Source organism: Lepidochelys kempii, chromosome 14, assembly GCF_965140285.1.
Source record: "Lepidochelys kempii isolate rLepKem1 chromosome 14, rLepKem1.hap1, whole genome shotgun sequence".
NCBI classification, from domain to species: Eukaryota; Metazoa; Chordata; order Testudines; family Cheloniidae; genus Lepidochelys; species Lepidochelys kempii.
This window is the reverse complement of record NC_136393.1, coordinates 32,385,679-32,413,551: the sequence shown is the minus strand read 5'-3', so window position 1 is coordinate 32,413,551 and position 27,873 is coordinate 32,385,679. Positions and strand designations below refer to the sequence as shown.

Genomic DNA, 27,873 nt, shown 5'->3' with positions numbered 1-27,873 from the left:
CCTGCTGCACCTCCCCCTGGCATTTTTCTGGCTCACTCAGCCTCTCTCCCTGGCAGCCAGGCCCAAATGTGGAGCAGAGGGGGCAGGACAGAGATGCTTCTCACATTTGAGGGTGGCTACTCTGGTTTGCTGCCTTTGTGTACAGAGCCTGGCTTGGGAAGTGGTGGCTCACCTCCTGTCTCACTGCCTGGACCTGGCTGCCAGGAAGAGGGGGCTGGTTGCAGGACCACAGCCTAGCCTAGTGGTATTGTTTTCACAAGAGCCTCCAGGGTTGTAATGTTACCAGGGGGCTTGTTCCAGCTCAGCAAATAGCAGGAGTCAGTTCCAGGAAGGGAAACACCCAGGTGCTGCTACAGGTGGGGCTTGTTTCTGAGCTCAGGAAAGTGAACCTTACCCTGTTACACTGTCCAGAGGGAGCCATGGCTGCAGGGAGCTTTGTGGAAAGTCTCCAGGATGAAGCTACTTGTCCCATCTGTCTGGAGTATTTCACAGAACCTGTCACTCTGGAGTGTGGGCATAATTTCTGCCGAGCCTGCATCAGCCAGTGCTGGGGAGAATCAGACACAGGCATCACCTGCCCTAAGGGCAGACAAGCTGTGCAACAGAGAAACCTCAGGCCAAACAGGCAGCTGGCGAATGTCCTAGAAATAGCCAAATGGCTGAGTTTCCAGGCAGCGAAGGGATCAGGAGTGTGTGTGGAACGCCAGAAGGCTCTGACACTGTTCTGTGAAGAGGATCATAGAATCATAGAATATCAGGGTTGGAAGGGACCCCAGAAGGTCATCTAGTCCAACCCCCTGCTCGAAGCAGGACCAATTCCCAGTTAAATCATCCCAGCCAGGGCTTTGTCAAGCCTGACCTTAAAAACCTCTAAGGAAGGAGATTCTACCACCTCCCTAAGTAACGCATTCCAGTGTTTCACCACCCTCTTAGTGAAAAAGTTTTTCCTAATATCCAATCTAAACCTCCCCCACTGCGACTTGAGACCATTACTCCTCGTTCTGTCATCTGCTACCATTGAGAACAGTCTAGAGCCATCCTCTTTGGAACCCCCTTTCAGGTAGTTGAAAGCAGCTATCAAATCCCCCCTCATTCTTCTCTTCTGCAGGCTAAACAATCCCAGCTCCCTCAGCCTCTCCTCATAAGTCATGTGTTCTAGACCCCTAATCAAACCCCCATCTGTGTGGTTTGCCATCTGTCCCGGACTCACCGAGCTCACACTGTGGTTCCCATAAAGGAGGATAACCAGGAGTACAAGGTAGGGAATTGCTGTCAAGTTCAATGAGTAACAGCTTTGGATTTTTATGACAGGTGGAAGTTGCCTGTCAGAGGTGTGACTGCATTGTTCAACTCTGTAAGGCCTTCATTGTATGGGAGATGCTATCAACAATAAATGAGACAGCTGGGTGGCAGGAAGGGCAAACAATTAAGACTTGAAAAATTTCTAATGGGGGAAAGTTTTACCTGAGAAGCAGAATCCTTTTCAAACCCAGCTCCCACTGGTGAACTAAGGGAACTCTCTATGGAACAGAAGCTGTTAAATGATTAGTGAGGTTTAAATCACCTGCAGGCCTGTCTATGTGAGACTGTTGCCTTCAGACTGGAGAATATCAAGTTAAAAAGCTGATGTTGTCATTGCTGATTTGTATCTTAGCATTTATCATCATTGTTGTTATTTGCATCCCAGTAGCCACTACAGACCCCAGATGAGATTTGACCTTGATTTTGCTGGAACCTGCACAAAACAGTGTGAGGGACAATCCCGGCTCTGAGCAGGGATATTCTAATGTATAGGCTAATCTGAGAAGAAAAATGCAGAGTGGGATGGGAAATGGAGGGTCAGAGTGGGGAAATTAATTGCCTAAGGTCACCCAGCAGGAGAGCGACTGGGTGGGCAATAGGACCAAAGTCTTTCAAGGCCCACACCAGTGCCTGAACCATGAGACCATGCTGTTGTGGCCCTAGCAGCGATGAAGTCTGTTAGAAGGGGAAGACTCTTTGAGAAAAGTCTGAATCATAGAATATTAGGGTTAGAAGGGACCTCAGGAGCTCATCTAGTCCAACCCCCTGCTCAAAGCAGGACCAATCCCCAATTTTTGCCCCATATCCCTAAATGGCCCCCTCAAGGATTGAAGTCACAACCCTGGGTTTAGCAGGCCAAAGCTCAAACCACTGAGCTATCCCTCCCTCCAAGCCAGTAAGGAGATGAAGTTTCTCCTTGGGAGTCTGAATTTCCATGAGGGGTTAAACTGAGATGCACTCTCACCCCTAAAAATAAAAATCAAACCACCCAAATCATTTCTGTTGATTCAGGATAAAATCCAGCTCTATTTGAAGATTCTGAAGGAAGAGAGAGAAAATTTCCAGGGATTTAAATTGAATAGAGAGAAGAAAAGCCAGGAGTATCTGGTAGGTTCCTGTTATTAACCTGCATTGACATGGGATGTGAGGTTGGTTTGTAGGCAGATTCCCTTGTGGCCTTAGGAAATGTTGGCTTTTATCTACTACTCCGTTACCACGGATGCTCTGTGTGTATGTGTGCACTCACCTCCATACAGATGGCCTGAAAAATCCTCTTCTCCATCTTCAGATTCTAAGCTTTCATTTCTGGTAATGAATTCTTGTCCACCTTTTGTGGCTTTGACGAAAATCTTGCCAAAATGATCTGAATGTATCCAATGCACAGTTCTGTACCTGTCTGCACCTTTTGTTCAATTGATTCATTTTTTCTTTCCATACATCTGTGTCAACGTAGTTCTGTGTAGAACTGAGTAAACAACAGGACTTTTCATTGACTGGAAATTGGGGAAAAAATGGTCAAACCAAAAATAATTTAAAAAAATTTAGCAAATCAGTGTTCCATTTTTTCTTGGACAGAGTGTTTTGCTTCAATTTTGACCATGAAGAAGGACTTTTTGAAGCAAAAACTAATTTCAAATGGAATAATCAAAACATTTTCTTGATTTTTAAATGATTTCTTTATTTATCTGCTTATTTATTTCTTTATTTATCCATCCAAAAAAGGTGGGTGACATTGAGAAGAATTCATTAAATATTTCAGAGTCAATGAATCTGCCTTTTCCCTCCAAAAAAGTTTAGTGCAAAAAATGTCACTCAGATCTAGTGCTAAATCTTGCCTCCGGCGGCCTTGGATCTGCATTTTTAAAGGCCCCTGGTAACACGATATCCTAACCATGTCAGACATGAGAATATCCCTTTAAGAGATATAGGGGCCAAATGGGAAGGTGTGAGAAAATCCTCTTTCTACTAATCACAGGTCACAGGCAAGTGTTAGATGTCTTAGAATGTGCAAAGAAATTCTCCCTCCTGCACACTCAGCACTCCATGAAAGGACCCCAGGCTCCATTCACATCCCAAACAAGCCCTTTCCCTATTTTCTTACAGAAACAGACAGAAACAGAGAGGCAGAAGATTTTATCTGAATTTCAGAAACTGCGGCAGTTCCTGGAGGAAAGAGAGCGACTCCTGCTGGCTGAGCTGGAAAAACAGGACAAGGAGATTGTGAAGATACAGAATGAAAATGTTACTAAACTCTCTGAGGAGATTTCCCATCTCAGTGAGCTGATCAGTGAGATGGAGGGGAAGTATCTGAAGCCAGTAAGCAAATTCCTGCAGGTGAGACAGAGTAAGAAATACCCCAGATCCCACCACAGGGACAGGACCATTCCCAAATTGTGGGCACTGGAGTCCAGCTGTCAGTGAATTCCTGAAATGTGCATTACAATTTTTCTATGATGAATTAGAGATATATAGATATGAGAGATGGAAAAGCCCCATTAGCTGAGATAATCCATGGTTCTGGGGCCAGACCAGAGCTTCTTTTTTCAAGATTTGCAAAATCCCTTCCCTGCAGTCCTCAGTGTGTTTCAAGTGGGTCTCAGATTATTTTTCTCTCTTTTTCCCCTCTAGGATGTCAGAAGTACCTTGAGCAGGTACATGGCTCTTTCTCACTCCCACACACACTTCACATGCTGGGAAAGGACTTGGAAGCCATGTTAACCCCGCTTCTCTCCAGGGCTACATGGCAAAATGTGTGGGGCAGGTTCACATTTTGGATACAAATCTCTTTAATGAATTTAATCCTGATGTTCTCACTGTCTTTCTGTCTGGAATAGCTCACAACTGTGAATGCCAAATTCAGGTCAGATGCCAGAAAACAGGGCAGACACCCTAAACTGGTGGTATATTCTATAATTAGATTTCACCAAACCAGTAACGAACATGCACTCCTGGATCTCTGTTATCAGTCTTACCATGGAGTCAAAGACAGTCCCCTTAGGATCTCCAGCCCTTCTTGGCACCCAGACAAACTGGGCTTTGTGATATTGGTCACTATACCAAATATCACATCACATTAGGTTACTCCCAACCACAAACGGTCAGTTACTTACTCTGGTCAAATTTGTACTCTGGATCTCACCAAAGACAAAGCTGAAGTAAATTCACTAGTAAACTAAAGATTTATTAGCTAAGAAAAAGAACTGAGACTTATTGAGAGGTTTAAGCAGGTAAAATACATTAACAGGTGAGTCAAAGTTTATAATTCCAAGATGATAGCAGAGATGTAGTAGTCTGCTAGTTTTCCAAAAGTCTCTCAGGGATACCCAAAATCACTTTGGGGACCTCCTTCCACTCACTCAGTATTCTACCCTCTTCGAATCTAAAACAGTTCAGAGATACAGGATCATTCCCTGGAATCAGTATTTACGGCTTCTTTCCACAAAAAGCAATCATCCAAGTGTTTTCATCACAGCATGCATTTTTCCTTTGTTGACTAAATGCAGACTGAGCCTGAAGATTTCCATTGTCGAATGCAATGACCCATGCTTTGAAGTCAGCATGCTTCTTCATTTCCTGTTCCAAGGCTCCAATCCTGTCTGATGGGCAATTAAATCACAGAGATATTACATTATGTATGTCCCTGTACTTAATTGACCTAGATCAAAAGTGTGTGTTAGCATCAAGATGAGAATTTACTTGATGTGTAAAGTTCATGAGAACTAATGGATGGTTACATGCTATTACCTAACAATATGCATTATGTATGAGATAGCAGAGAACAGGTTACAGATGAGAAGACAATATCATTCACATTTCCTTTGAACTAGATTAATACTCAAATGAATTAGTACACTTAACATTTCTTTGATATTCACACAGAAGTGAATTGGCCTATGGCTTTGACCTGAGCTGGCCTGGTGGTGTCACACTGACCTTTTTTAGAGAAGACTCTGGAATTATCCATTCAGGGGGAAAGATTAACCTAAAGTATTTCTTAGAGATGTCACACAAACAACAGCCCCCCAAACAGTTAAAAACACAGAACATAGGGAATACTTATAGGATGGGGGACTCTAATGTGGGAAGCAGTTACTCTGAAAAAGATTTGCGGATCATGGTGGATAATCAGCTGAACATGAGCGCCCAGTGTAATGCTGTGGCTAATTGGGCTAATCTTATCCTTAGCTGTCTAAACAAAGGAACATCAAGCAAGAGTAAGTAGGTTATATTACCTTTGTATTTAGCATTGGTGCAACCACTACTGGAATACTGTGTCCAGTTCTGGTGTACTCAATTCACGAAGGGTGTTGATAAACTGGAAAGGGTTCAGAGAAGAGCCATGAGAATGATTAAAAAATTGGAAAACATACCTTATAGTGAGAGACTTGAGCAGCTCAATCTATTTAACTCAAAGAGAAAGTGAAGGGGTCACACCTTATCATGCAAGAGAATGTGATCTACCTACCTGATCACACAAAAGAATGTGCTTAAGGAGCTGATAAGCCTACCTATAGTATATAGGAAAAGCATCTGCAATATCTTGGGAGACTAATCTGAGAGACATACAGTCACATTCCAGGGTGCAGTCCAGACCAGAGAAGGGTTGTGTCACTGCCTGCCCTGCAGCCTTGGGTCCCTCACAATGCTTTGCTGTTGTAGCTCCCCCACTGGGCTGCTCTCAACTAGCCTACCAGCATGCAGGACACACCCTGAGTGTTTCTTTGTTGCTTCAGCCCTGGTCTAGTATCTCTGACCCAAACAGCCTCTCAGTAACATGCCAGCCACACTCCGGCTTCCACCAGCCTTGGTTACTACTTGCAGGGTGACCCTACCATATACCCAGTCCTGAATTTTCCCCAAAACATGTGCTCTGCAATGTCCAACCCTCTCCTGAACAGTTCAGATATTAAGGTTCATTGCTCTTGTACAAAGTAATTATTCAACAATTTGCTACTTTAACTGGAGTTGCCAAACAGTTCAGTTTAAACACAGCACTGGATTGGTCTAGATTAAAAAACAAACAAACAAACAAAACAAAAGATGATAGGATTTAAATTAATTCACAGTATTTAAAGTAACTCACAAATAAGAGAGAAAATTAGAAGTGGTTTTAAGCAAATAAAAGTAAAAACATGCATCTAGAAGTCTAAAACAATCTAGCAAGTTTTGGTTCAAGGTTTTGTTCAAGAGGGACTTTCTCAGTCACAGTCTTCCAGGCAAGATTATGACTGTCCCTTTCCTTGGTCAGGATCTCTCCCAGAGGCCCAAAGATGTGTTGTTTTAGGTGAAAGAGAGACTGTGTGGGGTTTTCTGCCCCCCTCTTTTATGTGCAGTGTTGTTGTAGCCCAGGATATTAGCGAGACAAGGTGGATGCATGGACTTCTATTGGTGAGAGAGACAAGCTTTCAACCTTGCATAGAGCTGTTCTTCAGCTTAAAAGCTTGACTCTCTCATGAACAGAAGTTGGTCCAATAAAAGATACTACCTCATCCACCTTGTCTCTCTCTCTTTTATAGTCCATGTGAACCTTTGAAATGAATAGGTACCTTGATGAAGAAAAGAAATTTGACAGTAAAGGGCTCTTTAGTTTAGCAGACAAAGGAATATGAAGATACAATGACTGGAAGTTGAAGCTGGGTAAATTCAAAAAACATAAGGCTCGTATTTTTAACAGTGAGGATAATTTACCCATGGAACACCTTACAAAGGTTTGTTGTGGATTCTTCATCACCAGAAATTTTAAAATCAAAATTGGATTTTTTTTTTTTTGAAATATATGCCCTAGTTCAACCGCAGCTATTGGGCACGGGACAGGAATTAATTCAGGTGAGTCCCAGAGCTGCTTGTACAGGAGGTCAGATTAGACAATCACAGTGTTTCCTTTGGGCTTAAAAAATCTATGAATTTATGAATTAATTTTAATTAAGTTGAAAAATTAAGTCCACATTATTCCATTGTTGAGATCATTTTATACAAAGACTGCAACACAGGGTCAATTTCTTAAAGGGCCCAGTTTGTAATTAAGTTTGATTTATAGGCTAATTAACAAATTTGTGAATTCTCAGAAAATTAATTCTTCCCTCGAAGACTAAGTGCTGTAAATGTGGGGAGGGTAATGTATGGTTTCTCAGACATAACAAAGAGGTGGAATTCTCTGATTGAGGTGCCAAACAGAACTCTGCCTGAACAATGATGTGACTACTAGTGTCTGTATAGTGGAGATAGCATTCCTGAAGAAAGATTATTACCCTGGTCCCTGTACATTGGGTAAAGGGTCCAGAGTAGAGTAAATGGGGTTCTAAGAACCTCTGATCCAGCTGTGGGAGGACTGCCCTGGTGCAGCCTCAGGTTGTCCTGAGAACGCCTTTGCAGACCCTGGTGTAGGGGGCAAGCCAGGGGCATGACTATTGGTACTCCTAATAGCGCAGCACAAAATCTCACCCCAGTCAACATATAGCAGTGGAAATACTGCTTTTCTTGCAGAATGGACTATTTTCAATAGCCATTCTTTAGTCTTCTGGGTATTTTTGACGTCAGGTGATGTCTCTACTTATTGGCATTTGTTAACATCAAGCCATTTCTGTTTCTCCTGCTACGACAATTTTTCTTGCTATTCTCAGGGGTTGCTGGGTTGTGGCTATTATACCTGATTCAGCTGTGTCCCCGTCTTTACCAAGAAAGACTCAAAACCTCGTCTTCACACCCAGACTCCACACAGTGCTTAAAAAAAAAGAAAAAAAAGAGGGAGACTGGTGTCAAAGTTTGACTCAGACTCACAATTTATCAGACCACTCTGTTTTATTAGCAAAGCTGCTCTGCTAATACATTTAGAAGTGAGCCCCCCGAGTGGGGCTTGTGTCTTTAAATTTATACAGTTTTTTGGAGAACAAGTTACAGAGAAGTTACAGACAAAAGAAGAAAAAGATTTTAGTCACCACCCTTCGAGATCCTTGAGACCAGTCACGTATCTTCAATTACCTGCCACCCTTAACAATCTCCTTTAACAGCTTCCAGTTAACTTAACTAATTGCCCTTCACACCTTCCATTCTGATGCCTGCTTCTTAGACGTGCTGGCTCTATCTTAATTGCTTCTCCATTCAAAAGCTAACTGTCCCTACGTGTGCTCCCTCAGATACTTTGTAACATGTTTTGGCATGCCCTCTCATATACAATGTATCCAGCATGTCCCCTTATACAATGTTATACTTCCACACTGGTTTAAAAAAACAGCACACCAAGAAGCTCTTATTTTCAGTCTTTCACTTCTGACAAAGTGCAGTTTCTATAGCTGCTTCAGTACAATTACAGAAATCATTCCCACTCTTGAACCCTAATTTGCTGCCAGAAAATCAGGGTTGTTCTATGTACTCTGTATACTTCAGTTTAATGAACCCCACCCCACAAGATTACTGAGTGGTAGTGAGGAATGGGTTGTGTACCACCACAGTTTACCATTGTGGAAATATCCAAAAGAATTGAATAGCAAATGATAAGCTTTCTATAGTTTCTTGAACCATTCTGGAGAACATAATGGAGAATGATGTCCCTGTTACAAAATTGTACTGTTTGGTTTCGAAAACACATAGGAAGGATGTGAATTCTATAGTTTTTTAGAGCAGTGGTTTTCAACTTGTGATCTGTGGACCCCCGGGGGTCCACAGACTATGTCTAAGATTTCCAAAGGGGTTTGCACCTCCATGTGAATAGTTTTAGGGGTTCCGCAAATGAAAAAAGTTGAAAACTACCATTTTGGAGTAATTCTTACAGAATGCTTACATTTCTATAGACCCCTATTGGTTTAATATCTGTTAACTTTATGGGACTAACATAGGGTGGTTACCTCCAGGGACAACCCCTCATGGCCTCACGGTGGCCCTGCAAGAGGCCTCTTTTTCAATTTCCTTCTTCCAGACTCCCCCACTCACTCCAAGCATAAATAGCCCTTTGTGGGGCTAGTACCAAAGTCCCACAACCATAATCCCGAATTCCCCAGCACAGTCCAAACAGTACATTCAATCTCCAGCAGCCCATCAACAGCTCTGGCATCTCTGATCATGTTCTGGATCTCCAGTATAGCTCCATCCCTGACAGGTGTTTGTCCAACCTGTTCTTAAAAAACTTCCCATGATGGGGAGTCTACAAACTCCTTTGGAAGCCTATTCCAGAGCTTAAATGTCCTTATATTTAGAAAGTTTTTCATGCTATCTAACCTAAATCGCCCTTGCTGCAGATTAAGCCCATTACTTCTTGTCCTACCTTCAGTGGACATGGAGAACAGTTGATCACTGTCCTCTTTGTTTCAGAGTAACAGCCGTGTTAGTCTGTATTCGCAAAAAGAAAAGGAGTACTTGTGGCACCTTAGAGACTAACCAATTTATTTGAGCATGAGCTTTCGTGAGCTACAGCTCACTTCATTTCCACGGTATGCATCCGATGAAGTGAGCTGTAGCTCACGAAAGCTCATGCTCAAATAAATTGGTTAGTCTCTAAGGTGCCACAAGTACTCCTTTTCTTTTTGTCCTCTTTGTAATGTCCCACCTCAGTCTTCCTTTCTCAAGATGAAATAGGCCCAGTTTTTTTAACATTTCCTCATAGGTTTTCTAAACCTTTTATCATTTTTGTTGCTCTCCTCTGAACTCTCTTCAATTTGTTCACATCCTTCCTAAATTGCAGAGTCCAGAATTGGACACAGTACTCCAGCTGAGGCCTCATCAGTGCTGAGTAGAGCGGGACAATTACCGCCCATATCTTACCTACGACACTCTTGATAATACATTGCAGAATGATATTAGCCTTTTTTGCAACTGCATCCCATTGTTGACTCATTCAACCTGTTATCCACTATAGCTCCCAGTTCCTTTTCAGCAGTACTACCATACAGTTTGTTATTCCCCATTTTGTATTTGTGGATTTAGTTTTTCCCTCCTAAGTAAAATACTTTGCATTTGTCTTTCTTGAATTTCAGATCCATTCTTTAATCTGTTAAGGTCATTTTGAATTCTAGTCCTGTCCTGCACAGTGCTTGTAATCCCTCCCAGGTGACATCCTCCACAGATTTTATAAGTACACTCTCCACTTCATTATCCAAGTCATTAATGAAAATATTGACTAGCATGGGACGTAGGACTGACCCCTCTGGGACTCCACTTGATACATCTCCCATTGTGACAGCCAGAGAGATAACTACTCTTTGAACTACTTTTTCAACCGGATGTATCCCTACCTTATAGTAATTTCATGTAGACCACATTTCCCTAGTTTGCTTATGAAAATGTCATGTGGAATGATGTCAGAGACTTTCCAGGTATCGAAGTTAGGCTGACTGGTCTATAATTCCCTGCGTCTTCTTTGCTGTCATTTTTTTTTAAAATAGATAATACACCTGCCCTTATCCAGTCCTCTGAGATCTCATCTGTCCTCTGAGAGTTCTTGAAGGTAATTGCTCATGGTTTCAAGATTGCTTCAGCTATTTCCCTAAGTACCCTAGGATGAATTTCATCAGGCCCTGCCAGCTTGAATACACTTATCTTAATATTCTTTAACCTGTTCTTTCCCTATTTGGGCTTGCATAACATGTACCCTGCAGAGGAAGATTGGGGCCTGCATAGCATAATCTATTTGCACTGCAATTTAGTGGCAGAGGCCCCAATCCTGCAAACACTCATGCACATAACTTTCTGCTTACGAGTGGGCTCATTGACTTCAATGGCATTTTTCATGTGCATAAAATTAAGCAAATGTGTGCCTGTTTGCAGGATCGGGACCAGAGTTTGTAGTAATTTATACACTGGCTCTAATGTGGCTTAGAATCCCCATTGTGAAGAAGGTTCCTGGAACAGTTGTAAAAGAGCTTCTTGTGGCACAGTTCCTGTGGGAGATCCAGTATTTAGTAGCGATATCTTTGGCAAGGGGGTTAAATCCCACTCTTCCTCCTGCATAAGGCTGGGAAAATTCAAAACTCCTCTTTGTAATTATTCTTGCATCAGGGAGAATGCTTCCCATACTTGTGTCCAAACCTAGGCCTTGAATCTAGAAGGTACTTGCACATATGATTGACTTAAAGCGTGTGAGTAGTCCCCTTGCATTTAGTGGGACTACTCTCATGATTAAAGTTAGGCATGAGTTTAAGAACTCCTATGAATCACAGCCCTAATGAACACTTGAGAACAGGCACAGCTCTCTGCACCAAATGAAAACAAACTACATTGACAAAGGGTGTTTCATGACTAACTTAAAAAAAAAAAGCATTTTATTTGGAATTTATTAATTTGTTTTGTCTTTCAATAATTAAAGGGGACTGATTACCATTCAAAAAAAAAATAACAGATTGGCTATTCACCTTTGAAAGATGGTATTTGTAGTGCTATAATAGCAGACAAGAACTTGGAAAATAATGAAGAAGCATAAAAATGCAAATTACTGCAGCTAATTGGCTGTGTCTTCTTACGCCTTCTGAATTATTAAATTATGATAGAGTAAATCTGCCACATTTAAATATATAGTGACGAACATAGTTGTGTTCTGCGCTGTAGAGCAAGACTTATAATATGCTACTATTTGTTCCCTAATTTGATGGTAAACTGTTCTTTTTCTTTGCATTTGCAAGATACTTGCAATGTTCTAAAAATTTACATGGTATATGGAACTCTGATCATGCAAAATGGCACCATTACATTTCCTATTTCTAGTCCTGATTAAAAAGAAATGATGCAATTATTACAATAATGCTAACAACAGCTTGTGCTGTTGGCCCTAACATTTAATCTGAATGTATTGAGTCTAATCCAGTAGACTCTGATGTATGTGACTATTTTACTCACATGAGTAATTCTGTTCACTTCAGTGGGGTTATTCAGATGCATAAATGATTGCAAGCTTGAGGCTGAGAAGGATAAAATTAAATAAATAGGCTTGGCTTGAATTATTTTTTTCTTTTAACTTCAACAGAATTTGCACAATAACCTTCCTAATAGCAATTCTCTAATTGTGATTTATACCCCATCCAAAATCTTCATATGAGGTACTCATAAAATGCTAAAAATATGACTTTGGGGCTGAAATTTCTCATGCTTAGTTTCAGCCCGGAAATGATTTTTTTTTTTTTTTAAGTTTGAACAGAATAGGTTTTCAGCTATTTTTGAGTTTTGTGATTGTGAAATAAGTTTTGTTATACTGATTGTGTGTTACATATATAACAGAAGTGCATGATGCTTTATGAAACAAATTAGGATGAAACCCCTATCCTGAGAAGTCCCAAGCCTGCAAACATTTGTTTGCACATTGACCTGCGTGGAACTACTTAAAGTTATGTTCTTGTCTAAGTGTTTGCAGGATCGGGGCTTGTGTTATGGCGACAGTAGGAGATGGCAAACACAAATGATGCCTGGCATGTGAGGTAGGGGGAACAAAGGTGAAAAAATAAGTTCATGTGGTAACTTGTTTTAATTTTTCTGGACATTTTGTACTCAGAATACTCACAAATCTAACACTGATTGACATGGCCCTCATCACTAGTATCTGAGCGCCTCAAAATTAATATATTTTATAGTCACAACAATGCAATGAGGTAGAGTGGTATTATCTCCATTTTACCAATGGAGAATTAAGGCCCAGGGTAGGTTAAGTGTCTTCCCCAAGATCACACAGAAAGTCAGTGGTTGAGCTGGGAACTGAACCAATGTCTCCTGAGGTCACTGCACTACCTTGCTATCCAAGCAGCCTTGTTTGCACCATGGATGTGCATGGGATTCTCATGATATTTTCTAAGTTTAAAAAAAAACCTGATTTTTTAAAAAAACATCAGCAACTCTAGCTGTCAGAGTCAAAGCCTAAGGGGCCACTAACTCATTCAGTCTGAATTGATCATAAACCTCCAACACCACTCAGAAACTGCACACTAAACCCAATAACTGGAATTAGAAAATATTAAAGTTCACAGGAGACAAAACTATTGTCTGCCACAGGCAGAGAACAGAGGGAGCATGGTGCACCAGTGCCCCAGGTCCCTGTAAATGTTAGGGAAATGATTAAATGAGATTTTCCCAGATAATCCTGGCAAGCAACCCATGCCCCATATTGCAAAAAGAGAGGCAAAAATCAGCTAGTGTAACTGCCAATTTGATATGGGGGAAAATTCCTTCTCAGTCCACAAAAGGCAATCAGTTAGACCTTGTGCCTGTGAACAAGAACCAACCAGACAGCCAAGCATGTGAGAAATAATTATCCACCCCACCTCAGAGCCCTGGCCCACCCTGTGCAGTGTCCCATCTCCAGCTGTGGACATCCCTCATGCTTCAGAGAAAGGAAACAACCATCCCCTCCCTCCCTCCTTCAGTATACATTTGGGGGAAAATCCCTTCCTGACCCTCGCAGGTGACCTACTGAAGACCTGAAGCATGAGATTTAAGGAACATAAAACATGATCCAGAAGAGACCTTCAGGGCTGTTGAGCCCCGGTCACCCCCACCACAAGTAACCCAGTCATAAAGTCCCACTCAGACAAAAAATTGGAACTTATGGTAAACTCAAGAGTTTAGTGTGGAAGATGAGGATTGGCAGAAATATATTGAAAGACCGGGCTATTATTTTCTTGCCAATGAGATTATAGGATAGGACAAAAAGAAAGCAGATTTCCTCAATTTTGTGGCAGTAAAACCTACTCTCTCATAAAGAGTTTGTTAAAGCCTCAGAAACCAGGAGATAAAAGTTTAGGAGACCTGAAAAAGATCTTAACAGAGCACTACACAAAGCCAAACATTACTGTGGAACGTTTCAAGTTTCATAGTAGGATGAGAAGACAAGATGAAAGCATACCTGTGTATGTTGCAGAGCTGAAATGATTAATGGAATATTGTTCCTTCAGAAATGTCCTAGAGGATATGCTCTGGGACAGATTTGTTTGTGGTATAAGTATTCAAAGACAATTGGTGGTGGAGATGAATTTAATCTGTCCCAAAGCAGTAGAACTGGTAACAGCAATGGAAGCAAACAGTGAAAAATTTGCAAGATTTGCACTTACAATGCAGGGGAACTCAAACTGACTCAGTTAAATGGGGAGTCTCTGTAAATTGAAGGCTTTAAATCAAGATTTGAGGACTTTGGTTATTCAGCCAGAGGTTGTATGTCACTGAGGTTCTGTGGCCTATGATATCCAGGAGGTAAGGCTAGATGGTCAGGATGGTCCCTTCTGGCCTTAAAGTCTATGAGTATAAAAAAGGCAAAGCAAGCTGAAAGGGACTCAGGCTCCAAAGGGTGTTTCTGCTGTGGAGAAGCTCATTTTTAATCTGTTTGTAAATTTAAAAAGGCCTAGTAACTCAAGATTGCACATTTAGTCAGAAAATACAAAGGTGACTATCAAACAGTATCTCAAACTCAGGAGGGTAGACTCCAAATGTCCAGAGGAAAAGAACAAAAACAGAGGACTCTTTTCCTCAAGGGGGAGGAGGTACATACTATGTATTGTCTGAAAGGAAAGAAAGTCAGTCCTTATGAAGTAATGGTAGAGGTAAACAGTCAGTCAGTATCCCTTGGGGAGGGAGAGCTCAGTGGTTTGAGCAGTGGCCTGCTAAACCCAGGGTTCTGAGTTCAATCCTTGAGAGGGCCATTTAGGGATCTGGGCCAAAAATTGGGGATTGGTCCTGCTTTGAGCAGGGGGTTGGATTAGATGACCTCCTGTGGTCCCTTCCAACCCTGAGATTCTATGATTCTATGAGTACAAATGGAAATAAACAAAGGGACTTCAGCTAGTGTGGTCAATGAATATACATATCAGCAGTGTAAAGCAGGACTGAGACCTCTAGTTAATGCAGGAGTGATCCTGCATACCTAAACCAGGAACCTGTCCTGGTGGTAGGTCCTGTGCTTGTCCCTGTAAAATATAAGAGCCAAAAGAAAAAGGTTACCAGCCCTAATAAACTAGGGAGAAAGTCAGAATCAGTTAGGCAAAGATTGCTTGCAAGAACTGAATCTGAACTGGGAGGAAATTTTCAAATGAGACCCTAACAAAACACCAGCATTCTAGGAAGTCTTGAATGTTCACCCGGCTATTTTAAAAGAAGGGTCAGAGGCTCTGGATAGAGTAAGAGTCAGGATTTATGTCCAGGATGGGGTCAAACCAAAATTACTTAAAGCAAAACCAGTTTCTTATGCCCTCAGAGAAAAGACAGACTGAGTTAGACAGGCTGGGGGAAAGGGAATCATGTCACCATCATTTCTGAATGTGCCACACCTATCACACCCAGGGTTAAACCAGAGAAGACCATCCACAACTGTGTGGATTATAAAGCCATGGTGAATCAGGTCTCCAGGTTAGACAATTACTCCATTCCAAGGACAGAGGAATTACTGGCAGTGTTAGGTGGGGGTTGAAAAATTTAGTAAGTTAGAAATGTTGCAGGCTTACCAGAAGATGAGGCTGAAGGAGGACTGTAAAAAAAAAAAAAAGAAAAGAAAGAAAAAGAAAAGAAAAAAAGTACCACTATAAAACACTCAAGGGATTATATCAGTACCATCAATTACCATATGAAATATTAGCAGTACCTGGAATTTTCCAGAGGGCTGTAAAAATTTGTTGAACCCACATGTTGTAGTGAGGATCGATGACATCCTCATCATAGTTGGAAGTGATGCTGAGCATCTGTCAACACCGGAGAAGGTGTTTCACAGATTGTAGGCAACAGGACTTCACTTAAAACAAAGTAAGTGCTTTTTTGTAAGACCGGAAGTGATGCACCTGGGTAATAGGATGGATTAGAAGGGATTCATGGAGCTCCAGTCGGTATGGAAGAGCACATTCATTGCTCTCCACAGCCTGCCATCCACTAATATGCATTTCCATCTGGCATCTAGGGCCCCCGACTGACCACCCCCAGTAAAGGAACAAGTACATGAAAATATCTGGAATGTAAGTAAATAAATATTTGACTGCTGTGAGCTTTGCAAGTGGCCAAAAGACAAGGAGAACGGGAGACCCGACTCTATCTCCCTCTCCCCTTCGAGCAAGATGGCTGATGTGGGCACGGCAGACACATCAGATATCAAAGCCATAGCACAGCTGACTTACTTCAATTGACTCCTCTCTGGAAGCGCTGACAGGATGCATGAATGAAACAGAAGGGTGAATATCAACGGTGGAAATTCAGGTACAAGGGCTCTCTGCCCAGGTGCAGAGAAGCCTGACAGACTAATCTTCTCTTAAATCAAAAGTGGCAGACATTGAGCAGAGGTCTTGCTGCAATGATTTGGGCATTATAGGAGTACCTGAAAGAGAGAGAAAGAATTTGTTTCCCATCTCCTTGCAGAAGTGCTCAGTCTGCCGGAGGATTTTAAATTTGATGTAGAGAGAGCACATAGGTCCCTCGCTCCTAAGCCCACCTCAAATGCCAAATCTCACACATAGATTGTCAATTTTCTCAGATTTACTGTAGAATAAAAATACTACAGCTAGTTTGTGGGGAAAAAACTGTTTGGGGGAGACCATAAGAATGATTTTTCAAGATTGTGCAAAAGATGTGGTTGAACAGAGATCAGCCTTCAGAAGAGCAAGGGTACTTGCCAAGCACTGAGGGCTCAAATATTTTCTGAAATTTACAGCTCAGTTCCCTGTCAAGGTGAGGAAGTGAATCTGTTCCAAGAGCCCCAAGAAGCAGAATGTTTTTAAATAGCCTGCAGTGAACTGAGTAGTTGTTCTGTTTTACAACAAGTTTACTTCTTATTTGTTATGTCTGCCCTACTCGGATACATAAGCTTGTCTAGTGACTGGGACGCACTTACTCAGGTCATCTTTTGCTGCAAGCTTTTACTCTCAACTTTTGGGACATGTAGATCAATTCTCAAATGGCTGAATGTGAAACACCCTAGCAGGGGAGTTGAAGGAATACCTCATCCCAAACTGATACCATCAGAATGATGTATGAGCAAGATTAAGTGCCTTTGTTTCTGTATTTGTGTTGGGGGAACTGATGAAACATTTGACAACATCATTATCAAGGCAGAACACCTTCTATGTGTTTTCGATTATATAAAGGTCTGTATATTAGCAAGGTACGGACATACACTAAAGGAATCACCAGAGTGTGGTGCAGCTCCTGTTGCTCTGTAGAAATTTGAAAGCTCTGGTTCCACTTTTTAAAATTGGTGCCAGTGGCAGATCCTGCTGTGTCACCCGTCTCACTGGGGGTTCTCAAATCCTGGCAGCTTTACATTCCACGTACTGGAATTGCAAGAGACAGCTCTCCTCCCTGCAAGATGTACGATATCTGGCAGCTCATATGCCTAACAGATGGGGACTATTCATACTTTTCCCCTCTCTGTGAGTTCATTTCAATTTACTTTTGATCTCTAGGGACGTGGTAAATTCTGTAACTGACTCCTCCATTGATGCAATTGCTGTCTCTGATGATGATCCTCTACTTCTTTGAAGAGCAACAGTTTTGGGCCAGAAAGAACCATGTAGATGAAGTTTGAATTCCTCACTTTTAGTACATCCCCATTTCAAAATTTTTATTGAAAAATAAATTAGCCTGTTCATGAAGACAAATGACCCCCAAACATCTTCTAACAGGCTCAAGCAGGGTGGCAGTACTTAAAATTAAAACACTTACTAACAGATCACTTTAGATTGGCTGCACCAAGACTGCCAGAGGCTCCAGAACTATGGAGAAATGCTTCATAAACTCCCCAGGTCCACGTCTGCCATGCTTTTCAGAACCCAAAACCATGACTATGATCCAGAGACAGAGACTTGGGCCCAAAGGACCTGGTCTATACTAAAGGTTTCAATAGTGATCAGCCAACATGGATTCCAGGTACTGTCCTAGAGCAAACTGCCCCCTTGTCTTTTAAAGTCGGTTTAAGTGATGTTTGAGTCGTAAGATGGCATTGAATGATATCCGTTTACAGGGTGACATGTGGGTGCCAGAGCCTTTGCTCTTGGGTGATGAGTCTGGAGGAGCTGAAGCCAAGAGGATGCAGTTTTGCCAGGAATGCCGGAGAGCTCAAGAGGAGGGTATTTGCAAAACTGCTGGAGCAGGAGAGTGGAGGCAGTGGGCCTCTGCCCCTAGAGAAGGCCATGGCTGCCATGGAGAGGCACTACCTTGTGTAAAAGAGAACATTCCCAAGGTTTTTAGAAGACTAACTCAGGGCTGCAGATTGAAAGGTGAGCAATGTAGCTAAGTGGTCATCAAGGACTTAACTAGGTTACTCAGAGTATTATGGGTTGGAGCCACGCTCTATCCCCTCCCTTACCTCCTATTGAGTTAGTGGGTGTTTTACCCCACTCTTTTTGTGTAGAGTTGAATAAAGCAGCATGTTCCCAACCTGCAGTATTGGAAGTAAAGTGTGATTCTTGTGCTCAGAATGGTTCTTTTTAGGGCTGTCAAGCAATTAAAAACATTGCAATTAATCACTCAATTAAAATTTTTCTATCATGATTAACCGTGGCATTAAACAATAATAGAATACCACCTATTTAATTTTTGGAGGCTTTTTACATTTTCAAATATATTGATTTCAATTATAACACAGAATACAAAGTCTACAGTGCTCACTTTATATTATTTTTTATTAAACATATATTTGCACTGTAAAAAAAGACCCAACTGTAACACATGATACTGTAGACCCAATTGTTTAATAGACCCAATACTGTTTACAGTATTATGTAAAGTTTACCCAAGTTTACATTTAAATTGTAATATAAAGTGAGCACTGTACACTTTATTTTCTGTATTGTAATTGAAATCAACATATTTGAAAATGTAGAAAAACATCCAAAAATATTTAATACATTTCAATTGGTATTATATTGTTTGACAGTGTGATTAAATCTGCGATTAATCACAAATAATTTTTTAAATCACCATTAATTTGTGTGTTAATTGTGTGATTTATTTGAACGCATTAAACTAAGTTTTTCTCTCCTCTCAGATGTGAGCATTGCCATTTCTGTGCCCATTTCCATCAGCTATCCTGCCTTCATGTTCATGTTCTATATTATCATCCTTATTGCAAACTGAGTCAAAGTAGTCATTTAGTTTTCGGACAATGCCTAGATTTTCTCTTTCCCATCCACCTGGGCAGCCCGACCTCATAATTCCATTTTGAAACTGTGGCCAATGGGAGCTGCGGGGGTGGTGCTTGCAGGCAGAAGCAGCGTGTGGAGCTACATACCCTTCCCCAGGGGACACAGGAGCATGCTGGCTGGTTCTGGGAGTGGTGTGGGGCCAGGGAAGGCAGGAAACCTGCCTTAGCCCCCCTGTGCCACCACCTGGGAGCTGTCTGAGGTAAGTGCTGCCTGGTGGGAGCCCACACCCTAATCCTGAGCCCCCTCCCAGAACCTTCACCCCGCACCCCCTCCTGCACCCAAACTCTCTCCCAGAACTTGCATCTCTACCCCAGGCTCAGCCAGGAGCCCCCTCCCAAACTCTGAGCCGCTTGGCCGCAGCCCAATGAAAGTGAGTGAGGATGGGGGCGGGGGAAAACAAAGGGGAGTGAGCGGGGCAGGGGTGGGGTAAATCCTGGGTTGCACTTAAATTCAAAAAGTGATCTTGTGAGTAAAAAGGTTGGAGACCATTGATTTATATAATTAGAAATCCTCTTACTAGGTGTTTTGTCTTCAGTGGGAGTTACAGGTATTCAGTACTTCTCATGTAGCCACATCATGCCACTGAATGTTACACAGAACTTTCCATTGATTTTACTGAGGTATTCTACTTCAAATATCCATGGCATATTATGGTCCAGGATCAGGTTCCAAGTTTGGAAATGGCATACTGAGCACGTGGCATAAATCATTTCGGCTACTTTTAAAATATTAATTATGCATTTAATCATTGTTAGATTAACGCCAACAAAAGAAATGGAAAATACACCCTGAATATGAATCATGTGAATGAGAAAAAACAAAAAGGGAAGCAGAGCATACACCTGGGATCATTCTGCCAATAGGAGTCCATAGCTGATAATTAAAGCAAACCACAGAAATTTTAATTAAAGAATGCCTTGCTATACTGGTAGAAGTGAGTCAGACTCAATCGGTAAAGAGAAAAAGAGCAGAAAAGAGGGTCCATTTTTGAGGTAAATAACAAGGTTTTTTTTTTCTTAATTAAAAGGCCCATGGGAAATGCATCCATTTGTAATATGAAATTCCAACAAAATCCAGTAGCCTTACATAAGCAGGGCCTGAATGTGCTCTCCCCTGACATCTAGTGATGAACTGGGGAAAGACTTCAGGAGCAGATACTCCTACTCTGCCTAGGTGTTCACCAGACAGACCTGCTTTGCCAGAGTGATGAGTTTTGGGTTAAAATTCACTTCAGTATTGAGTGCAGGGGTAATAAAATTGTGATGCTTTGGGGTTTCACCCAGACCAGTAAGAGTTTGTGTCACCACCTGCCCAGTAGCCCTGACTATTTCTGTGCTGTGCAGCTTCGGCTCAGCGCCCAAGTAGCCTGCTCACAGCACAATGACCTCACCCAGCAGCTTCCAGCAACCAGCAACACACCAACTGCCCCTCCAGTCCCGAGTCACCCCAAAACCATCTCCCTGGTAGTATCCAGTCCCTCTCACTGGACCCTCCCAGAAGTTATCCAGTTAGCTGCCTCCAAAGGGAAAGAATACACACCAGCCTGCTAGATTAGCTGAGGATTTTACCCTTTAGTTTAACATACAACACTGAGATAGTTTTGTAAAAGGTAAAACAAGTTTATTACCAATAGAACCTGGATTTAAGAGATACCAAGTAGAAAGAATAGGGATAGAAGTGGTTACAAACAAGTAAAAATAAGGCTTCTACGGCTAAAATCTAACTTACACTTTAGATTTTGATTCAAAGTAGTTTGCTCACCACAGTCATTCTTCCAGCATGACTGGCCAGTCTTTAGCCAGGATCCAACATGGAGCCTAAAACACTTCATTTCTTGGTCTTCTCAGGGGAACGATGACAAATGGCTTTCCCCCTCTACTTATATCTTCCAAAGTCCATTGACCCTATTCAAGAAGCAGGAAAGCATCCTTGGGGAGGTGGGTGCAGGGGTGCAGTCTCCATCCCCCACCAACATTGTTAAGTGGTTGTCTTCCCCCACTTACTGCCTGATGGCTTTGTCTAACCTTGCTCATAAATGTGCTTTTCATGGTCTTTGGTCAGACCTTACGGAATTTACATTGGAGCCACACTCAAGCCTGTGAAGCATTCCTTTGCCTAGGACAGGCTGTGCTTAGGTACTGCATGCCAAACACATTTGAGGAACATATTTCCAGCACACATCTACAATTCTTTATACACTTCCGGTACATACATCATGTGCTAATATTAATGGCCAGTATATTACCAGTTTGCATGTGACACCTTCAATGGCATGTTATAGATACAGATGACAACAGAGAGTTGGGGCAATGTGCTAGGCCTGATGAGCATTATAGGGTATCCTCTGCAAGTGAGCATTGAGGGGCTCCCTAGGACACAGAAATGTTATCCTGATTGTATAAGTAAAGGTACTTAACATGCTCTGGTTGAACCTAAATTTAACCTCACTCACTAAGCAGGGGGTAAGGGTGCTGTGTTCTGAGGTTCCACTATTTAGCCCAGTTCTTAATGATTGGAGTGCTTAATGATTGCACCAGGTAGCAGAACAGTGGGGTTGGGGACAGGTGTTCCTACCTGGGGGTGTAGGCTCTTTAAATAGAGTCCTAGACACCATTTTAACCTCCCCCTCTATGTTTAAAGACAAAGCTGATCATACTCATTTAAGAGTCTTTGTTTCTGCTCAGTGATGACTAGAGCTGAAGTCACTGGTGACCGGGTCTGGAGGCTAAGTCTTTGACTTGGTATGAGGACAGTGTTGGAGTGAAAGACAATGCAGAGGTTTCAGTTGCAGAGAGGTTCTCCCCTCCGTGGTGAAGTCACTAAGAACAGGGCTAGGTGATGGAACCCCAGAAAACGTTATCACAGAGGCAGCAAGCAGTGCCAGCAGTGGCAAAGGTGGCAGCAGGGACAGTGGGCAGTGGCAACTACAGAGGGATTGCTAGACCTTCCCTTTGAGATGTGGGAGGTGAACCCACATGAACACACCCCTGAATGCTGGGACTTCACTGACTACGGACAACCAACTCTGAGCAGAGCGCAGTGGAGGGGAAAGGAATAGTATGATAAAGGGTCATTTGTCCCTCAGACTTTTGTACTACAAGGGGGGGAAACTGAGGCAAAGGAAACTGAGGGAAGGGGGGGAAACTGAGGCAAAGGGGGAAACTGAGGCAACACACGGTGAGGTGTTGACTTGTGGTTTGCATACTTTTGCATCATTCTTGTGCTGTTTTTCCAAATTAATGCTGAGTTCCCCCTTCCTTTTAATACAAGTTTTCTTGTGTTGTACACAGATTCAGTGCTTATAAGTGGAGAACTTTCACTTCTTAGAGGTGCCTAGGGTGGTGGTAAGTTTTCCCAGATTGAGTGAGGCTCGAGCCAGTTCTGTTTTGTAATGTTAACAGGAACTTCTGAATATTGAACCTGGCCTTTGTTGTTCCTGATACCACCTGGCAGAAGAGTTGCCTCTAGAAGACCCAATTTTATAAGCATGCAGAATGCAGCTAGCTAAACTCTAACCTGAGCCAAGGTTCCAGTCGCCATCTAGGCTGATTTCCTAGATGCTGGAGACTAGCTGTATACTTACTCGACTCCTTCGTTTTGCTTCAGCCAGCAAGCCCCCTTCACATTTTCCTGCTGCATTCCTAGCATTTGATGGTGCTATATTAGGGTATAAATAGAAGCAATCAGATGCTTCATCACATGACCTAAAATGACAGGTTTCAGAGTAACAGCCGTGTTAGTATATCTTCGCAAAAAGAAAAGGAGTACTTGTGGCACCTTAGAGACTAACCAATTTATTTGAGCATGAGCTTTCGTGAGCTACAGCTCACTTCATCGGATGCATACCGTGGAAACTGCAGAAGACATTATATACACACAGAGACCATGAAACAATACCTCCTCCCACCCCACTGTCCTGCTGGTAATAGCTTATCTAAAGTGATCATCAAGGTGGGCCATTTCCAGCACAAATCCAGGTTCTCTCACCCCCTCACCCCCCTCCAAAAACCACACACACAAACTCACTCTCCTGCTGGTAATAGCTTATCCAAAGTGACCACTCTCCCTACAATGTATTGTTTCATGGTCTCTGTGTGTATATAATGTTTTCTGCAGTTTCCACGGTATGCATCTGATGAAGTGAGCTGTAGCTCATGAAAGCTCATGCTCAAATAAATTGGTTAGTCTCTAAGGTGCCACAAGTACTCCTTTCCTTTTTGCGATGACCTAAAATGGAGTTCAACAGCTATCAGAAAGTACAGTTGGTGCCACTTAGTTTTGAAACAAAAACAAGCCTCTCCCCTACTTTAAAAGTTCTCAGGTCTCTGCTGTTGGAAAGGGAAAATAGTGCTGTACCCTGTATGCTGCAGTTGGCTTCTTCTTTATCTTTGCTCTTGAGGCTTTATATACAGTTGCAGCAATTTTTAAAAATAGAGTCAGAATACCTCTTGATATTAACCTATTAATAGATCTACCCCTTGCGTTCTCATTCTCCAGATATTTTATTTGGGTTGCAGTTCATTGATATTTATTTTCAAGAATTAGTCCTTGAGAGCCTCTTCATATCCCTCGTGCCCATAACCTGCTCCACACAGCACAGTGAGAAAAGGCCGCCCAGCCCAGCTGTGCCCTAGGGGCTAAGCACAGAACAAATATAGGAGCTTGTGTCATCCATAGCTTCTGAACAACATGTGGGGGTCATCAGCTTACAAAGACACTCTAGACCGGTAGCATAGACAGGCCCCAAATGTATCAAAGTGTCCCGCCTTGAAAAACAGAAGACAAAAAAACATAACCTTGAGTAGCTTTATTTTATAGTCGTGGAAACTGAGGCACACAGAAGCAAAAAGATTTGCTCATGGTCAAAAAGTCAGGAATAGAAAATGGCCAATCTGCTGATAGTCAGTCCTGGGCCCTAGCCGTGTTTGTCCTGGCCTCCCTGCTTCAGCTCCAGAAACAACCCGAGTGGAGGTTTTCTTCCTCTCCGTGTCCTTTAACTTCACATCACTGGAGAAGAAAGATTGTTTCTGACCAGCTGGCTCTAATGCTTAAAAACCTTCATTTTTTTCTTTCGCTAGGAGGATAACGCTGGAGGTTTTCTCTCATCCACTTTCCTTTGGAATAATTTCAATCCAGTCCAAAGGATTTCCTTTTCCAGTGTGTCTTCAGCACCTTTCCTAGCAAACAGTTCCTGTTCGAGCACAGGTTTCCAGTTTCAGGCTGTCCCAGGGGGAGATGGCCATGAAAGGGGTAGTAGCTCAACTGAACCTATCCCCAGGTGAAGGGAATAAGTACAGGGATCACATGGGAAGGAGCAGCATGTAACTAGGATCCAGGCCTGTTGGGCGGTATAAGAACAGCCTGTGCTCAGCCAGGAGAGAGACCCGCAATGGGAGCAGGCCTGGGAGGGGCTTGGATAGTCCTTTCAAGTCAGTTTTGCTACACAGCAGGGGATGGAAGAGCCAAGCTGCTAGGGTTGGGAGCTGGGCCTCCTGGCAGAGCCCAGGAACGAAAGCACAGCACCTGCCAGGAAGGGAGTCCCCACAGAGGGACACCGTAATCTCCCAGGGAGGGAAAAGGCTCTCACTGCCATTTCTTAACCTCATGGGGTGTTCTCCTGCTCTGCCAACCCCACCACTATTTCAGCATCTCCAGGTGCCTGAGGAAGCAGGCACCACAGGCCATCCTGCAGCTGGGACAGAGATGGAGGTTGATGACCTACCTGCCCGTGGTGACCATGGTGCAGGACAGCCCTCAGGACATGCGAGTGCAGCTCCAGATCTGCAGAATGCACCTTCCCTTTGCTGGCACGAGACCTTGCAGGTTGCGGGAGGTGAGACAGGCACTAATTTTTGGTAACCCTCAGTGGGATCAGAGGGTAATGGTTTCTAGAAAGTGGTGTTGGAGAGCTTTACAAAAACTAGGCAAGCCATTTACAACACACACTTTGTTTCTCTACAAAAGAAAAAGGACACTAAACTATCTAAACAACTACATACCACAAGGGGCCACAGCAGTGGTTCCCTTAACCCACCCAGCAATATTGTTAATGTATCCAACTGTACTCTTAGCCCAGCAGAAGAATCTGTCCTATCTCGGGGCCTCTCCTTCTGCCCCTCCACCCCCACGAATATGATACCGTTCTGTGGTGACCTGGAATCCTATTTTCGACGTCTCCGACTCAAGGAATATTTCTCACACCTCTGAACAACATACTAACCCACAGAGAGCTTCCTACCAAGACGACAAAAAGAAGGATTCTGGGTGGACTCCTCCTGAAGGTCGAAACAACAGACTGGACTTCTACAGAGAGTGCTTCCGCCGACGTGCACGGGCCGAAATTGTGGAAAAGCAACATCACTTGCCCCATAACCTCAGCCGTGCAGAACACAGCGCCATCCACAGCCTCAGAAACAGCTCAGACATCATAATCAAAAAGGCTGACAAAGGAGGTGCTGTCGTCATCATGAATAGGTCAGAATATAAACAAGAGGCTGCTAGGCAGGTCTCCAACACCACTGTCTACAAGCCATTACCCTCTGATCCCACTGCGGGTTACCAAAAGAAACTACACCATCTGCTCAAGAAACTCCCTGAAAAAGCACAAGAACAAATCCGCACAGACACACCCCTAGAACCCCGACCTGGGATATTCTATCTGCTACCCAAGATCCATAAACCTGGAAATCCTGGATGTCCCATCATCTCAGGCACTGGCACCCTGACAGCAGGATTGTCTGGCTATGTAGACTCTCTCCTCAGGCCCTATGCTACCAGCACTCCCAGCTATCTTCCAGACACCACTGACTTCCTGAGGAAACTACAATCCATCGGTGATCTTCCTGAAAACACCATCCTGGCCACTATGGATGTAGAAGCCCTCTACATCAACATTCCACACAAAGATGGACTACAAGCTGTCAAGAACAGTATCCCCGATAATGGCACGGTAAACCTGGTGGCTGAACTTTGTGACTTTGTCCTCACCCATAACTCTTTCACATTTGGGGACAATGTGTACCTTCAAGTCGGCCGGATTGCTATGGGTACCCGCATGGCCCCACAGTATGCCCGCATTTTTATGGCTGACTTAGAATAACGCTTCCTCAGCTCTCGTCCCCTAATGCCCCTACTCTACTTGGGCTACATTGATGACGCCTTCATCATCTGGACCCATGGAAAAGAAGCCCTTGAGGAATTCCACCATGATTTCAACAATTTGCGTCCCACCATCATCCTCAGCCTGGACCAGTCCACACAAGAGATCCACTTCCTGGAGCCTACGGTGCTAATAAGCGATGGTCACATAAACACCACCCTATACTGGAAACCTATTGACCGCTATACTTACCTACATGCCTCCAGCTTCCAACCAGGACACACCACACAATCCATTGTCTACAGCCAAACTCTACCATACAACCGCATTTGCTCCAACCCCTCAGGCAGAGACAAATATCTACAAGATCTCTATCAAGCATTCTTACAACTACAATACACACCTGCTGAAGTGAAGAAACAGATTGACAGAGCCAGAAGAGTACCCAGAAGTTACCTACTACAGGACAGGCCCAACAAAGAAAATAACAGAACGCCACTAGCCGTCACCTTCAGCCCCCAACTAAAACCTCTCCAATGCATCATCAAGGATCTACAACCTATCCTGAAGGACGCCCCATCACTCTCACAGATCTTTGGAGAGAGGCCAGTCCTTGCGTACAGACAGCCCCACAACCTGAAGCAAATACTCACCAGCAACCACACACCACACAACAGAACCACTAACCCAGGATCCTATCCTTGCAACAAAGCCCGTTGCCAATTGTGTCCACATATCTATTCAGGGGACACCATCATAGGGCCTAATCACATCAGCCACACTATCAGAGGCTCGTTCACCTGCACATCTACCAATGTGATATATGCCATCATGTGCCAGCAATGCCCCTCTGCCATGTACATTGGCCAAACTGGACAGTCTCTACATAAAAGAATAAATGGACACAAATCAGACGTCAAGTATTATAACATTCAAAAACCAGTCGGAGAACACTTCAATCTCTCTGGTCACTCGAACTCAGACCTAAAAGGGGCAATTCTTCAACAACAAAAAACTTCAAAAATAGACTCCAAGGAGAGACTGCTGAATTGGAATTAATTTGCAAACTGGATACAATTAATTTAGGCTTGAATAAAGACTGGGAGTGGATGTGTCATTACACAAAGTAAAACTATTTCCCCTTGTTTATTCCCCCCCCCCACCGTTCTTGTCAACTGCTGGAAATGGCCCACCTTGATTATCACTACAAAAGGTTTTCTTCACCCTCCGCCCCCTCCCCCGCCCACCCCTGCTCTCCTGCTGGTAATAGCTCACCTTTCCTGATCACTCTTGTTACAGTCTGTATGGTAACACCAATTCTTTCATGTTCTTTATGTATATAAAATCTCCACACTGTATTTTCCATTGCATGCATCCGATGAAGTGAGC

The 27,873-nt window shown here is 43.0% G+C and overlaps 1 protein-coding gene and 1 long non-coding RNA gene across 11 annotated transcripts in view; both read left to right on the top strand.

Moving 5' to 3' along the window:
- The window catches only part of LOC140898275 (uncharacterized), a 2,445,793-nt gene that overhangs the window by 2,152,133 nt on the left and 265,787 nt on the right, over nucleotides 1-27,873 (top strand). The window lies entirely within an intron of this gene.
- Nucleotides 10,671-18,362, top strand: LOC144929436 (uncharacterized). The gene is made up of 3 exons (XR_013634667.1): nucleotides 10,671-10,738; nucleotides 16,151-16,205; nucleotides 18,203-18,362. It is a non-coding gene; the product is annotated as an uncharacterized LOC144929436 (long non-coding RNA).